Source organism: Vicugna pacos, chromosome 1 (genome assembly GCF_048564905.1).
Source record: "Vicugna pacos chromosome 1, VicPac4, whole genome shotgun sequence".
Taxonomy (NCBI): domain Eukaryota; kingdom Metazoa; phylum Chordata; class Mammalia; order Artiodactyla; family Camelidae; genus Vicugna; species Vicugna pacos.
This window is the reverse complement of record NC_132987.1, coordinates 5,757,473-5,773,951: the sequence shown is the minus strand read 5'-3', so window position 1 is coordinate 5,773,951 and position 16,479 is coordinate 5,757,473. Positions and strand designations below refer to the sequence as shown.

General features: G+C 41.5%; 1 long non-coding RNA gene and 1 pseudogene across 2 annotated transcripts in view; one reads left to right on the top strand and one right to left on the bottom strand.

Annotated features, from left to right (window-relative positions):
* Window positions 1–418: 418 nt before the first annotated feature.
* LOC102538155 (protein chibby homolog 1 pseudogene) lies at window positions 419–1,500 on the top strand (annotated as a pseudogene).
* A 5,197-nt stretch (window positions 1,501–6,697) lies between these two features.
* Window positions 6,698–16,479, bottom strand: part of LOC140688102 (uncharacterized) — a 45,736-nt gene continuing 35,954 nt past the window's right edge. The window contains exon 3 of one of the 2 annotated variants that reach the window (XR_012062856.1): window positions 6,698–7,354. This is a non-coding gene — a long non-coding RNA (uncharacterized lncRNA). Of the gene's footprint in view, window positions 7,355–10,285; window positions 11,150–16,479 lie in introns of those variants that run through there. The other variant, XR_012062865.1, reaches the window with a different exon arrangement.

The following is a 16,479-nucleotide window of genomic DNA, read 5'->3' as shown; positions in this document are numbered from 1 at the left end:
GTTTTATCTTTAAATGATACAGTTTTCATCTGTTTATTCCTGTTTAAAAAAATACTACCTGTGAAATAAGCCCAAATCATAAATCCAGAGTTATTTCTTCAGTAACCCCTCAGTCCCTCTCCTTTCTCCATCACTAAGTGAGTAAATGATGGAAGAGGCTGAAACCCGTTATCATCAATTAATAGTCATTAACCCCTCCCCTCTAGCACAGCCTCTGTAATTTGCACAATAAAGAAATGAGTCTAAAATCCCGGGATTTCCATGCACTTTACTGAACCTGCTAGTGTTTCTGCTTTTAAGCTAGAACTTTAGGCAGCACATCCAAAATGATACGTTGCCATGTAAAGCAAGTGATCAAAAACTTCAGTGGGCTGCGCGTGCGCGCGCGCGCGGCCGGCGGGTGGTGGGTAACGCGGCCCTGGCCGGCACCTTGCGGTTGGCCGGCGAGTTAGCTTGGAACCCGGTTTCTGGGACACATCAGGTCAAAGATGCCTTTCTTTGGGAATACATTCAGTCCGAAGAAGACGCCCCCTCGGAAGTCGGCTTCTCTCTCCAGCCTGCATAATTTGGATCGGTCAACCTGGGAGTGGAGCTGGGTCCTGACTACGGAACCCCCACTATGAACCTGGCGGGGCAAAGCCTGAAGTTTGAAAACGGCCAGTTGAAAGCAGAGACAGGGATTAGTCGGGGTGTGGACCGGAGGGAGGCTCAGCGCCTCCGGAGACGGAACCAGCAGTTGGAGGAAGAAAACAATCTCTTGCGGCTGAAAGTGGACATCCTGCTGGACATGGTGAGCTTTCTGAGACCACTGCCGATCCCACTTAATGGGGAAGGAATCGGATGAACTGAGGAGTGTCAGCCGGCGGAGAAAATGAAGACCCCAAAGACATCTGTTAGGAGAACAGGGGGAAACCCATTGATCAGAAGAGGACCTGGCTGAGGGATTTTTTTTAGCCAAACTAGTAAATTAGGTCTTGGGAGAGAGTATCATATAATGGGGCCAAAAGGCACTGCCACCTTGGGTTGGCAGTAGGAAGGTGACAGCATTCCAGAGAAAACCAGGACTCCAGGCCAGTCCAGTGCTTCACAGTACAGGGAGGTCTGGGGTGATGAGAAGCCTTTGGGTACTCTTCCTGGCACTTAACATACACACACACCGTGGCCCAGGCTCACCCTCATTGGACAGACTCTGCTGGGAGAAGCAGGAGTTTATCATATCCCCCCTCACACTGGTGTTTGGGGTGTGTCACCAGTTGTACAGAGCCCTGCTGCAAGGGGGTCTCAGATGAGAGGCTCTCCTGGTTGTCTGCCCTTCAGGCCACTCTCTCCCTCCTGTAAAGAATACTGTTCCTGGAATTCGCAGCCTCCTCTGGCTTCAGCGTCTTAGCAGCAAGCACCAGCCTTCCACAGCAACACTATATTTTTGTGCTACTTTCCTGTTTACCCTACTTTTTTAAATTAAATGATATTATATAATCAAAAAAAAAAAAACTTAAATGATCCGGGTCTGTCTTATGCACCTAAAAAGCTCACTGTAGCTTTTACCAGTGTGGTTTACCATTTCTCAAAATTGCATCTATGACATCTGCCTCTGTCATTTTAGAGACAATTGAAAGTTTGATATTGAATATGGAATGTTATTATACTGCATAACAGGTCTGTAATTGATGGTTAATCACTCATATTGAAAGGCAGCCAAGGCCAAATAGACTATGCACTTAGTATTTCTTTTTCTTATGTTCTAATGGATTCATGCTTTTAATTAAATTAGCCAAATTCTGGCAAGAAAAAAACAAAATCGAAGAAAACAAGTTGCCACTTAAACATTTAAAAAAGTCAAAAATGACTACATAAACTGCATAATAATAAAAATATATTTCCAAAAGCAATGGCCAACATAAAGCACCATTCACTTTTTAAAAAAAAATAGAGCATTCCTATTTTAAAGCAAGAAAGAATTTGCAGTACAATGAGTTACCTTAAAGATAAAAAAATTCTAAATTTTACTTGGTAAGAAAGAATAAATGAATTTCATCTTCTTTTCTTAACTTTCTCACCAAACACTTTTATTCCTATAAGGCAGCACATACCAGATCAAACTTACAAAGATGTTTTGAAATTGTTTGATTCATTGGGGAAAATGTTTATGAGTGACTTCCTAATATTTTCCTGGATCATCATTGATTATCTTTTAAACAGAAGTATTGGCTGAATGGTATTTGTCCTTCTAGAATATCGAAGAAAAGGTTTCATCCCTTTAGAGCTATCAATTCCCACTGAGAATCAACTCCTTTGATGGTATTAAATAAATAATAAGAATAAAGTTATAATATCCGATGTCTGATTCAGCACCCAGCTTAATGAGTTTTAAGGCAATGTTAAGTGCTTTGAAATCTTCAGGGAGCAAGAAGGACAATATACTGGATCACCCATTTGGAATAGAACATCATTCTATCAGAGATTAATATTTCAATTTCATTTTACTTCAATATTTTCACTTTGATCTCTTTTGCATTGCCTATCTGTATTTTATGGAGATATCCAGGATGTAATATAATACAGAAATAAGCAAAAATTCTAAGGAGCTCAGAAATATTTGAGAGGTTGTCTAGTCCTTTCTCTCATTGATATTTAATAAAAGCTTATTCCAGTAAACTGGATAGCACTGTACTAGTATTTAAAAGATTAGCCAATACAAACTACTGTATATAAAATAGATAAACAACATGGTCCTACTCTACAGTACAGGGAACTACATTCAATATTCTGTAACAAACCATAATGGAAAAGAATATGAAAAAGAAATATATATATACACACACATATATATATATATATAAATATGTATAACTGAATCACTTTGCTGTATACCAGAAACTAACACAACATTGTAAATCAACTATTTTTTAAAAAGAGGCATCTGTTACATAAGAGAAATAAGCTCTCTTCATTATCTCTGGGACCGCTGTCTGGTCTTGTGCCCAGTCTGGGCCTCAGTCTTCCTACCTAAAAAACATTGGCTAATGAGACAGTCTCCAGCTGCAACATTCTTTGAGTGCATGAAATCCAAGTCAAGAAAGACCAGTCTCTGAGAACGTCTAATTAAGGTGGCTTGTGCTACAATATAGCGGTACTTCTTTAGAAATCCCAACCTAAGAACTCTCAACTTTTGAGAACTCCGAAGTTCATATATTGAGAAAACCAAATTCCCTCCCAAGGAAGGTAAAAGTCACCTTCCAATACCAATTCACCTTGACTAGTGGCATAATTTGTTCAAAATGCTTTCAGAACCAGACCAGAACATATCTGAGGTCATCATCTGCAAGCCACCCCTAGGTCCCCAAGGGTTAAGGGGTGTGGAAAATTAAAAAAAGCAAAGGGCTTTTCGTCATGACTTGGCCTAGTGGTTTCTTCCCTTTTCAGTATCATCAAGAATTCATTCCACAAAACTAAGGAGAGTTTTAAAAATTCCATTATGAGTTCACTCCTGGTAGGTCTGGCTCCCTGGAGATGAAAACACTGAGGAGCATCCATTTCTTTGAGACATGGGTCCCAGACAAAGCCTTGTCATCCCTGAGAGATGGGTACACCCTCTCCTTTCTGATGGCTGATCTGTAATTTAGCATGCTTCCCTCTCACCCAGCCTGCCAAGACACTTAGACTTAAGGTCGAAACTCAGTCATAGTGACCACATGAACGGTTTGCAGTTAGCATATTTTCCGTGTCCTTTTTTCTATAGCCTGCTTTTCTATTTTATTAACCTTGCTGCTAAGTCACTTTTTATGTCACTGCAAACTCTTCAGGAAAGAGGTGAAGTATAAATAAATACAACAGTAAAATGAGCATAACATGTAAAAATTACAGTCTATATTCAAAGAGCAACATTCTTCACATCTGTAAGGATATTAAAAGTGAACTTATTTGGAAGTGAACAGCATGATATCAGCAAAATTTAGACAAGTAAGTAATTTGTTTATTAGATCCTTCATCAACTGTCTCAATCCATTTTGCTTTATTAATCTCTCGGGGAAAATCGAGACCTCTCTGAACACTTGGAGTGCTCAATTAAATTAAATATTTTGTAAAAATACATGTAACTAATTTTTCGGGGAACGTCTAACTTCAAAGTGGAAACAAAACTCTTAGGAACTGGAGGCTCTGTGTTATTTAGGGGAGTGTTGGCTGCTGTAACAAACACAAAATGAATAGTGACTCAAACATTTGAAGTTTATTTTTCATTCATGAAGGAGTCTGAGAGTTTTTTCTTATGGGCAGGCAGATCTACTCCACGTGGTGCTTCAAGGACCTGGGTTCCTTCCACCTTTGGCTTTGCTTTGACATCTCCAAGGGCACCCAGCTGTCTAAAAGGAAAGCACTGGCCTGAACACAACACTTTCACTCACATGCCATTGGTGGAGACTAGTAAGGTGGCCACCTTGAGATGTAAAGTTAGGGCTGGCGGGGGTTGCGGGTAGAACTAGGAAATGTAGGTCATGGCTGAATGGCCAGTATCCCACCATGACTCCACACAATGGAAACAGAAACATAAACATATGTGGGCAGCTGGCTCTTCCTGCTATAGATTCATGCCTTTCCACCTTTTGTGTTTTCTTCTCCCAAACTCTTCGACCTCTATGCAAGGGCAAACAACTCAAACACCCAGGGGTAGTTTGATAACTTGGCTTGGTCTGTGTCAGACTAGCTTGCTGGCAGAGAAGAGCTGCTGGTAAGAGGCAGCTGAGCAGAACCAGGAAATCACATCAAAGAAAAGACAAGAAAACACCAGCCCTGAGGTCATGGATGTCCTCCTTCTGTGCTGTTGGTCCATGGGAAAGATAAACTATACAGTCCAGCACAGACTCAACTTCATTTTTTCATCAGTGAAGTTTCTTTGTTTGATGTGTTACAGATATGATACCTCAGAAAGGCTCTTCTTATTGATAAATTTACAAATCAGAAGATGCCTTTGTCAAGCCATATATCCTAATGTTTATTCAAGAAATACAGTTATAATCTGGGTTCTGGGTCTAGCTCAGCCAATAAATAGATGTGTGACTTCAGACAAGCCACTTCACCTCTATGGTACCCAACTTTTTCACTAAAAAATTTTTTTTAATTTTTTAATTAAATTTTTAAACAAAAGGATTGGACCAGATGGTTGCTAATGTCCAACTAAGATTCAACTGAAAAATTCTGTGATCTGAGTGGTGTATAAACCTAATTCAATCTGAACACACTTAACATGTTTTGGCATCAATGGTAAACCAAGTTATTGTAATGAAGGCATGCATTGATTGGGTCTTGAACAAGTAATGGTTTGTTAAATGCAAATATTGCCCACAGTGGGGATTGTTTCCTTGTATCAGACAGTGTTTAACCAAATGCCTACTCTATGGCTGTACAATAAGTAGAGTTGAGACAGGCCTTTACCTCTTTACAAACATGACACTGCATTTATTTGAATCGCATGAAACTTCATGCACAGCTTCTGAACCTGAGAAGAGGCTGCACTAAAGTTAATTAATCGGAGTGTGTTATAAAAGTAAATACTAGTCTTCACCCACCGGGTGTTTTAGAATGTCATTCAGTAAACAGCTGAATGGCTAGTTTAGTGAACTAAATCATAATCTAGTTAACCAACTAGGTAACTGCCTTCCTTAAGCAGCGCCCCGGGCCAGGGAGCAGCTGAGGCAGGAGAGGGGGGCATCCTCACACACTCCCAGGCACCACTTAGAGGAGCCCATGCTTGGGGAACTGCCCTGGACATCCCTCCAGTGTCTTCAGAACTTCATAGAGTTCAGCATTCACTGTGCCTCCCCTACAAATAGCACCAAGAAGAATCACCCAACAGCCAACTCTTGATTTACGAACTGAATAGCAAGATCTTGGGGTCTGATTTCCAAACCCTCACTAGAGAAGTCTAATGCAGTTCTGGAAACCAGTAGGCAGCATAAAAGTGGGAAGGGTCAGTTTTACAGAGGCCTAGAGGGGGTGTTTGGAAAAGGCTTCACAGATTAAGTGACACTTGGAAAAGTCCTTCAAAGACAGGAGGGGTGGGAGGTGGACAAGGAGGGATAATCCTTCTAAAACAAATGGGCTGGAGAAATAAACCAGGACAACGTCGTGGAGGATCTGGTACAGGAGGCTCAAGAGTGTGAAAGTCAGCCTGTGGATGATGGAAAGTCCCTCATGGATTTTTAAGCATCAGGGTAACAGATAAAACTGCATTTTACTAAGATTGTTATCCTGGCAACAGTGTGGAGGAGAAACTACTGGCTAGAGTGGAAACAGGGGGCCAGTCAGGAGACAACTGTGGTAGTTACTACTGTATGGGTTTAGGATATACACTATGACATGTTTCCCAGGCAGAAATGGCCCCTCACCCCACCCCAAGGCCTAGGTGTGTTCACAAGCAACAGGAAATCTCACACAGACAAATGTTCCTAATCTGTACACAGATGCTCCCAGGCAGTATCCTTAGCTCAAGTTGTATTTATGAAATTGGAGGGAGTTAGAGGAGAATGCCTTCCTTTTTAATGATCACTTTTTTTAACATTTTTTATTGATTTATAATCATTTCACAATGTTGTGTCAAATTCCAGTGTACAGCACAATTTTTCAGTTATACATGAACATATATATATTCATTGTCACATTTTTTTCTCTGTGAGCTACCATAAGATCTTGTGTATATTTCCTTGTGCTGTACAGTATAATCTTGTTTATCTATTCTACAATTCTGAAATCCCGCCTATTCTTTCCCACCCTCCGCCCCCTTGGCAACCACAAGTTTGTGTTCTATGTCTATGAGTCTGTTTCTGTTTTGTATTTATGTTTTGTTTTTGTTTTTAGATTGCACATATGAGTGATCTCATATGGTATTTTTCTTTCTCTTTCTGGCTTACTTCACTTAGAATGACATTCTCCAGGAGCATCCATGTTGCTGCAAATGCCGTTATGTTGTCGGTTTTTATGGCTGAGTAGTATTCCATTGTATAAATATACCACATCTTCTTTATCCAGTCATCTGTTGATGGACATTTAGGCTGTCTCCATGTCTTGGCTATTGTAAATAGTGCTGCTATGAAATTGGGGTGCAGGTGTCATCCTGAAGTAGGGTTCCTTCTGGATATATGCCCAGGAGTGGGATTCCTGGGTCATTTGGTAAGTCTCTTCCTAGTCTTTTGAGGATTCTCCATATCACTTTCAATTACACAGTGGGACGGTCTTTGGCCAGATATACCTTGTGATTTAGATCATTACTTCTTTAACTGTGTAGAAGGACCAGGTTTTGTGTTTCCTTTTTCCAATTTGCCACAGGCTGACACTTTCGTCACATACAATATCTTAAATCCTGAGGAAAATGAAATGACAAAGCAAAGAATACAAAATACAATTTCTGCCCCATACCAGTGAGAGTTTGCACAGACAGGCCAGTCCACAGACCACACTGGGTAGCACTGGTCCAGATGGGCCCAGGAAAAGGTGTGGAGCCCTGGAAAATGGCAACCTCCGAGGGGACCCCAGACTCCCCTACACTGGTCTCCCCAAAGAGACTGAATGCTGACAGTACTAAGACTATTAGGCAGACCTGGTGAGACACAAAGTCCAGCTTTGTGACATGAAATGGTGTAAAAGCAGTGTTTTTATTAGGTTTGGGTCAATGGTGGTATTTCCCTCCTACATAACTTTGCTTTCAGCAACCACTGAGACCCATATTTAAACATGTTAGCACTGATGAGCGATGCCAGAAAAAATATAATCAAACAAAGTGACTAAATTAATAATTTATACACTAACAACCATGTGAAAATATAAGGCGTGAGGAATTAAATTAGAAAAAAAAGTGTAATCTAAATTAGAGTGCATCTCGATTAAATTAGATCCCCCAGCAGTGCTGTAAGTTTAGTTGAAGCCCATAGCACTACAGTGACCATAACATCACTAACGGTAACTAGACTTGGAGCTTATGTGGTATCTCTGAAGCACTTTATAAATACTTATGTGGTTGCTTCCCTTAAGCTTAAGTGGTCGTAAGACTCTACCCAGATTTCTCTTTATCGTGCAATAATAATCATTACTCAGTGAACAGTGGTTAACTTCAGAGATGTTATCTCTTTAAACACACCCCAACAGCTCTGTATGGTAAGTATGATATTCCCCTATTTTAAAGATGAGAAGATTGAAGTTCAAAGAGGGTAGGTACCTTCTGAAACGTGCACAGTTGTTAAGAGAAAGGGCTGAGTTGAAACCCAGATCTCTGATGCCAAAGCTTGGCCTTCAAGCCAACGTGTTCTACTGTTCTCTGCCTGGTCTTCAACAGCAGGGGACATCTGACCCAGACACTAGAGACAGCCTGGCTGGAGTTGCTTTTCAGCTTTGAATGTGAGGGAGATACACTAGTCCTTGACCCTTAGTCAGTAGTAAAAACCCTAGCAAGGTGCTACCACCCAGGCCAGTCCCATCTCTGCACCTGCCTGCCTTTTTTTCAAATTTTCGTTTTTGTCATAACTTTAAACTAATAGACAACTTGCAAAAAAACAGTACAGAAAGTTCCCATATACCCTTTACCCGCTAACATTCCCATCCTGCTAACATTCCCATCCTACTTAAGCACAGTACCATTCATGAACACAGGAAGTTAACGTTGTTACAATACTACAAAGCCACAGACCTTACTGGAATTTTGTCAGCTTTCCTATTGATGCCATATTTCCTGTTCCAGGATCCCTTCTTGCATTTAGTTTTTCTCTCTCCTTTGTCTCGTCCAATCTGTGAATGTTCCTCAGTTCTCTTGTAGAATGTCCTTCAAATTAGACTTGCTGGATAGTTTGTCATCATTCCCTCACAGTTGTGGGTTTGGGGCAGAACACCACAGAGATGATGTGCCTTCCTAGCGTTTTGTGTCAAGTGAAACACGTCAATCAATACGTATCATCACTAGTGATATTAAGCTTGATCAAGGTGTTGTTTACCAGATTTCCCCACTGAAAAGTTACTATATTTTCACGTTGTGATTAATAAATATTTATTTGGGGAGGATACTTTGAGATCATGTTGACAGCCTTTTTAACTTTGACATATCAGCTTGTTAATTTTGGCATATTTTTTAAGTGGAAATGTGTTTTAACACATGATTAACATGGTTTGAGACATTTACTATAGATACTGCACTGATTCTGATCAACCCTGACCATCCATTTATGTTTTAAAGACTATTTATACATATGTGTGTGTATCTATCTTTGTCTGTACACATATATATTCAGATTTATTTTGTGAGTAAATTTTTAAAAATTGAAATACAGATGACTTACAATATTATATTAGTTTCAGGTGTAACACATAGTGATTAGATATTTTCACAGACTATACCGCATATAAAGTATTAAAATATTGGCTATATTCCTTGTGCTGAACATTACATCCGTGTATCTTATTTATTTCATATCTAGCAGTCCATATCTCTTAATCCCCTTCCTCTCTCTTGCCCTTCTCCCACTCCTCTCCCCACTGGTAACCACTAGTTTGTTCTCGGTACTTGTCAGTCTATTTCTGTTTTGCTATATTTGTTCATTTGTTTTATTGTTTAGATTCCACTTATAAGGAAACACAGTATCTTTCTCTACCTGAATTATTTCAGTAAGCATAATACTGTCCAGTTCCAACCATATTGTTGCAAATGGCAAAACTTCATTTTTTTGACACTGACTTCAGATCACTGTTCTGTGTAAATATTCAAAAGAAGATGGTTGGGGTGGACAATCAGAGAATAAACCTCCTCATCACTGGGAAGGAAGAACAGTCTCTAGGGGACTGACAGTGGGGCAGAAAGACAGTGAGGATAGTCAACAGAGAAGAAATAAAGCCCCAGAGGACTCTGGACGGAGACTGTGAATTGTCCCTAGCCCCACCGTTCAATTTTCCCTTAGTAATAGAACCCCAGCCCATCCTCAGGTTTTAGCAAGACACGCGGCTTTCCGTCTTGCAACTGCATTTCCCAGCTAGTTGCGGCCCCTGGACTGAGTTCCCACCAGCGGCACGTGAGCAGAGAGCCTTGGGGCATTTCAGCACAAGGACTTTCTCTTTCCTTCCTCGACTGTGACCCAAGGACAGGGCCCCTTTTCCTTCTGCGTCATGGGCTGATTTGGCATGCTTTAAACACAAAAAGAGACAAAGGCTTATAGAGGAAACCAGTCATGCTGAAATCATAAGAATTCTGAAGGAAACCAATCACAATGAAATACAGTTATAAAATATTTTGAGATAAATATATGCCACATACTCCATGTATTCCTTTATTGACATATTACACACAGGATTTAACAAGGGGGTCTAATGACAAACATGGCTGTAAAGTGATGAGTATAAACGGTAGTTTGAGATGATTGCAGTGACTATAATGTGAGCTGACAATACCTGTGCCATCTTTTTGTGGCCAAGTCACTAGCTTTGCTAAAATTACTATGGGTTTTTGCCTATAATTGAAGGAAATACTACATTTCTGTTAGAGATTTTCTTACTCAAGTTCTTAGACATCCTAAACTCTATCCATAGACCCCAGATTAGAGGATATTGGAGCAACAAGAGAGAAGGAATCGGTGACCTTGGATGACCCATGGAACAGCCACCACTTCCCTGGACCCCCTCCCTACTGACCTCTGTACTGTTACTTAAAAACAGAGAAATACCTCTCTTGTTTGCACCACTCTGCCATCCCTTTTTCTGTATGTGTCTCCCAGGTATGACAGCTGATCTGTACCCCAACTATGCAGTTCTCAAACTGTTTGGTCTTCAGACCATTTGACAATCTTGAAAATTGTTGAGGATCTTGAAAAACTTCATGTGGGTTCTAGTTATCAATATTTACCACATTAGAAATTAAAACTGAGGCATTTTTATTTTTTCATTCGTTAAAAAACAACAGTAACAACCCCATTACATGTTAACATAAATAACATTTTTATGAAAGAGGATAGCTGTATTTCCCAAAACAAACCAAAGACAAATTAGTGAGAATAGGCCCTGGTTTATGTTTGTGAAAATCTCTTTAGTGTCTGGTTTAATCGAAGACAGCTGGAGTCTCATACTTGATCATTCAATACGTTTCGATTTGTTGTTTTGGTTGACGTATATGAAGAAAACTCAGCTTCACACAGATATGTAGGAAAAGAGAGGAATATTTTAATAGCCATTGGAGACAACTGTGGGTATTCATTTTTGATATTATACTAAAACTCAACAAGTGGTATTTCTTAAAAGTTAGTTGTAATGTGGATCTGAAACCACTTACATGAAAATCCACTGGTCTATTACTTTGAATGGTTCTCTTACCCACACATGATTTTGCATCATTAATTGGTCCTTTTGACAACACTAGTTCACTGAGTCATCCAGGTCTACCAAATGCTGACACATCATTGCAAAATGTGAAAAAATCAGACTAGTTAAATTCACCATAGAGCTCATCAAAAAAAGTTTTTAAGTATTGGGAAGCTGTCAAGCTCATGGTGGTGGATACACATCTTCCACAATTATACTTTTCACTTGAAAGCTGTAATGTTATCACTGGCAACAAGTACTGTCAGTTGTTTTCCTTGAAGTGACAGGCTTTCTTACTTCCTTTTTAAGGAAATGTCTGCCAACCACTATAGCTTGTCTATCAGTCACTCTTTCCAGTAAAGACGATTTTCTACGAAAAAGTGGCTAATTTATCTCACAGCTCTTAAACAATCGCCTGAGCGCCTTGACTTGAGACCACCACCACTCCTCAGCATGTGCAAAAGTGCTTTATGCACCCTTTCCATTTTGTCCCCCAGGGCGTTAAAAAGATATGCACCCAAGGGTTGAGGTTTGATTACATTAATTGTATCTGATTAATGAATTTATGAATGAATGAGTGGAATGAATGAAGAACGTTTATATTTCTTTATCAGGGACATTCTTAAGTAAAACTGGCCTTTTAAAATATATTTATTTCAATTCAAACCATTGAAGGGACCAAGCGCCAAGCCCTGTGAATCCTTTTCCCAGGGCTGGGCCTGGGTATCAAGGACTTGCTGTTCCCTCCCTCCACTCAGGCATCCACTTCAAAGGATCAACACCCGAGCTGCACTGAAGCCTGTAGAAGCAGGGCCAGCCCCTCCTTTACTCAGAGTTTCTCCAATTTCACATTCTGTGCACAACAGTCAGCTCCCCCATGGTCAACTTCTCTCATCTAAAATATACTGGAATTCTTAGATCACACCATGAAATGACCTTCTCCTATATTCAGCAAATGCTTGGGTTGTGTCTTCTTAGTGGTGAAAGCAATGTGGTAAGTGAGGGGAAATCTTTCACTTAGTTTGAGTATTCATCAGGCCTCGCTTCTCAAGACCGTGTTAGTAACTATTACACACCAGTCATAGACGTGAACTGTAAAAGCTGCTCTAGACATGCATGGACACATTTTTTGTGGACCTTCTTTTCCCTTCAGTAAAATCCTGGGCACAGGATATCTTGTTGGTGCCGAATTTGTAGAGTTAAATTCATTTTTCCAACATGTTTGTACCATTAAAAATTCTCATCATTGAAAAATAAAAAATATATATATATATATATCAATCAAGGGCCTGGCGGTAAAAAAATATAATTACTACTAGAATTTGGGGATTATGGCCTTGATCTGTGTCGAGGCATCAGCAATTTTCCCCTCAGGGCAAATGGCAATACAGTGAAAAGGACAGATAAAACCTTAATATTACTATGGAAATAGCTGGGCCTGGGAAATGCCTGAGAGAGCCTCAGAGACCCTGAAGGGCCCAGGGACCTGACTTTGAGAACTGCTGCTGCAACTAATACAGCCTATGGGACCAAAAGCAGGTGATACACTGGGCGGGGACAGCTCAGGGAAGAGGGACACCAGGTGACAAGAAACGAGTCAGTGTGAGGTTTACTCACTGTACCACGACCCTGGTCCTTCCCATCCCTGGGGAGGCAAGAACCCTGGTTCCAGCGGCCGCCCCTGGGTCTCATCAGCACCCCCACCCCCGACCACTCCCATCAAGGCTTCGACCAGCCAGTAACATCTCTCAGGTTCTCAGGACGGAGATCTGGTCATTTCTCTGGTTTCCCCCATGCGGCGTTCTTCCTACACCCACACTTCTTTCCTAAACCTCTTGTTTTCTGAAACCGCTCCCATCTGCATGCCTGTCCAGGCATTTTGCAGTGGGATGAGTAAAGTTACAGCTTGACCCAGCTCTCAGGCTGCAGCTAATCCGTGCAGAGGTGGACCCCAGACTCAAGCTGGGCCTGTAACCCTTGGCTGAGCACGTTCACCCTGGGAGTGCCAACTGGTGGGTCTCCCAACTGGCTGCAGCTGGAGGGGAGGCGCCAGTGGGTCTCAAACTAGGCATTAGCATCACCTGGAGGGCTTGTTCAACCAGATGGCGGGCCCCACCCCAGAGTTTCTGATTCTGTAGGTCTGGGGTGGGGCCTGAGATTTCACATTTCTAGGGATTTCCCAGGTGAAGCTAATGATGCTAGTCTGGGGATTGAAGATGGATGTAAAATTCCAGAACTATCGGGCTCAGGGTCATTTACACATCTAGAGAGGCTGAAAAAAAAATCTGTCTGGAGAGATAGATAAACAGATAGACAAAGGAAAAGACAGACAGACATACAGAAAGCCTGAAATACAGAGGTGAGATTCACAGAGACTACCCTGGTCGTTTTCAAGGGCTGTTCCCCTTGGTTCCTGAATCTCAGCCACACGCCTATCTTTGGGCTTCCCCAAATCTCCTGCACCCTCATAATAAAATGTGAGTTACGGTTGGGTTTCTGCGCTCATTAAAGCCCAATGTCTTCTTAATAGATGCACCTTCCCAGAACCACCCCTGAAGACTGGCTTTTCCTGGAAATTCTATTTGGAGCCATAAATCAGGGCAAGGAAACAGAATGGATGTCATGAAGCCTGTCATAGACACCAAGACCTCAGCCAAGACCTTCATCAGAGCCACTGGTGGGAAGACCCCACCAAATGCCAAAAGTAAAGTGAGCGACAGCTCAGGAGAGCATCACAGACGGGATGCAAGCTCTGAGCGAGAACGCACCTGGTTCCACTGCTTGCCAATTCCTTTAACTCCCTAAGCCTCAGTGTCTTTTCTAGAAGGTGAGAATGATTATAGGACCTACCTCATAATATTCCTGTGGCAATGAAACAGGGTCTGTAGGGCAGCTTAGCCCAGCATCTGGCATGGGGTGAGCCCTCAAAAATGTTGAGTACCGTTATTATTAATTACTGTTTCTGGTCTCTTCTCACTGTGATCTTAGATCTGCAGAACCAAGTTCATGCACCCTGGTCTCTAGCTTTTCTCTGGTCCTCTTGGATTTGGCTCTTGTGCTTGGTCTCTCCAGGCTGTGTTATTGCACCTACAGCTCCTCACCCCAGTTCCAGCTATAAGCAGTCTGCTATTACCAGGAGATAATTCAGACCTCCAAACCATCAATGTTATTAATTCCACCAGAGGTTGAGAGTCTTCAAGGGAGAGTCCTAGACCCAACCATCTGGGCAAGGATTCCAAGGCAAAACAAGGCCTGGGGATGGATTTCAGCAAGCTGGTAACAAGAGTCAAGGCATAAAGATGCTGGAAGCAAGGTCGGGTGGGAAGAGTTCAGGTGTTATGGAGTCTTCTCGTATAGTGTCCCTGGCTTCAGGTATGGGGATCTAGGGTCAGGTAAAGAATCTGGTAAGGGGTAGACACCGCCCTTGTCAGGTGTGACACCAACCATGCCTGACAATGGCATTGGCTGCCACTCAACCATGTTGAAAATCAATTTCTGTCTTCAGTGTCTTCCATTTTCAGCTTGCTTCAGTGTGTCCTAAAAACCCAGGCCAGCCACCTGCCACAGAGCCAACTCATAGAGTAAGCCAACTCTCATATCCTAATAAGGGACAACACAGAAGAACAGTTAACCCAAGTTCTATACCTTTGGGACATTTCTATCCATGCCTCTCATCTCTGTCTTCCTCAGAAGTCTTCTCAGGCTGTCATTCCTCCTCCTCCAATACACCTGGCTCCCCAAGTCTCCTTGGTAGCCAATATCTCTCTGTTCTCTGGGACTGCTTCCCATGACAGAAACGTGACCATCCTCCAGGAACAATGTCTCCTTGACAACCTTATCAAATTGAGGCTGTGGGTTCTCCCATGATGCCAGCATCTCCCCTGCCTCTTCCCATTCAGTCCTCCCATTCACTCCATGGTTTCAGTTCCTGAGTTCCTGCCTATGTACCAATGACTGCTAAGCCTTTATTTCCATCCCATCTTTTCCTCTGGTCACCAGATGGACACATCCAAATGCCCTTGGAAATCTCTGAAGTTGTCCTACAGCCACCTTAAAATGAAATGCTCCCAACAGGACCCCCTATTCTTATAGCTGCAAAGTTCTTTTTCCTCCCGTGTTCTGTACTTCAACACATGGCCACATAGCAAAGAACTGAGAACTTCTGCCAACGACTAACACCTACTTGCCTGTCAAATGAAGGAGTCACATCAGAAGTGGACCCTCTTGCCTCTGTCAAGATGGTGAATGACTACAGCATCAGCCAGTATCTTGACTGCAACCTCGTGAGAGACCAAGAAACAGAGGCACCCAGCTATGCTGCTCCTCAATACCTAACCCACAGAAACTGTGAGCTGATAAATGTTGATTGTTGTTTTCAGCCAATAATTGAGAGAGTGGGGTAATTTGCAGGAAGACATTGTGGTTGGCACTGGAATACAGTCATGAACATGAGAGATGTTATCCTTGTCCTCATGGAGCTTATAGGTTACCTATACCCTAGTCTTGCCCTAGATCAGCAGAACCTCCCTGCCAATCTATAAATTCATAAGAAATAATAAATGATTGTTGTTTTAAGCTACTAAAATTTGGGATCATTTGTTATACAGCATTAGCTAACTGATGTATGTGGAGGAGATGCAACAAAGGAGTTGTTTGTATAGCAAAAATAAAGTATCTAAAAAGGCACAATTCATTCACAGTACTCTCAAATCTAAATAACTACTGCTGAAGGTGGGATGTTTTCAACCTGTGTGTCCAATAACCTTCATTCAAAAGATTGATGTGTGACCTGGAATCCTTGCTACAATGATTACAGCAATAAAGAGATAGAGAAATCAAATAGCAAATAAAAGCCTTCTGCTGTGCTGTTCTAGACACAGCTGCCCTAATAGAGAAATGAACAATTTCTACTTTCCTTGCAGTTTTTCAGCTCAGAATTACTTTAAAATAAATCCCAATGAAAGCAATAATCAGTTATGTCAAGAAGAAAACAAAGTTTGATCTGAAAATACTAACAGAATCTAACATTTTAGAAATAAATTACCATGTCATGTCCCATGGCAATATTGCATCAAATTGCTTAAAGATAAGTTATATGATCAACTCCTGGGTGTCTGCATGTGGATTATCCATTTTGTAGACTATGAAAGGCAAACA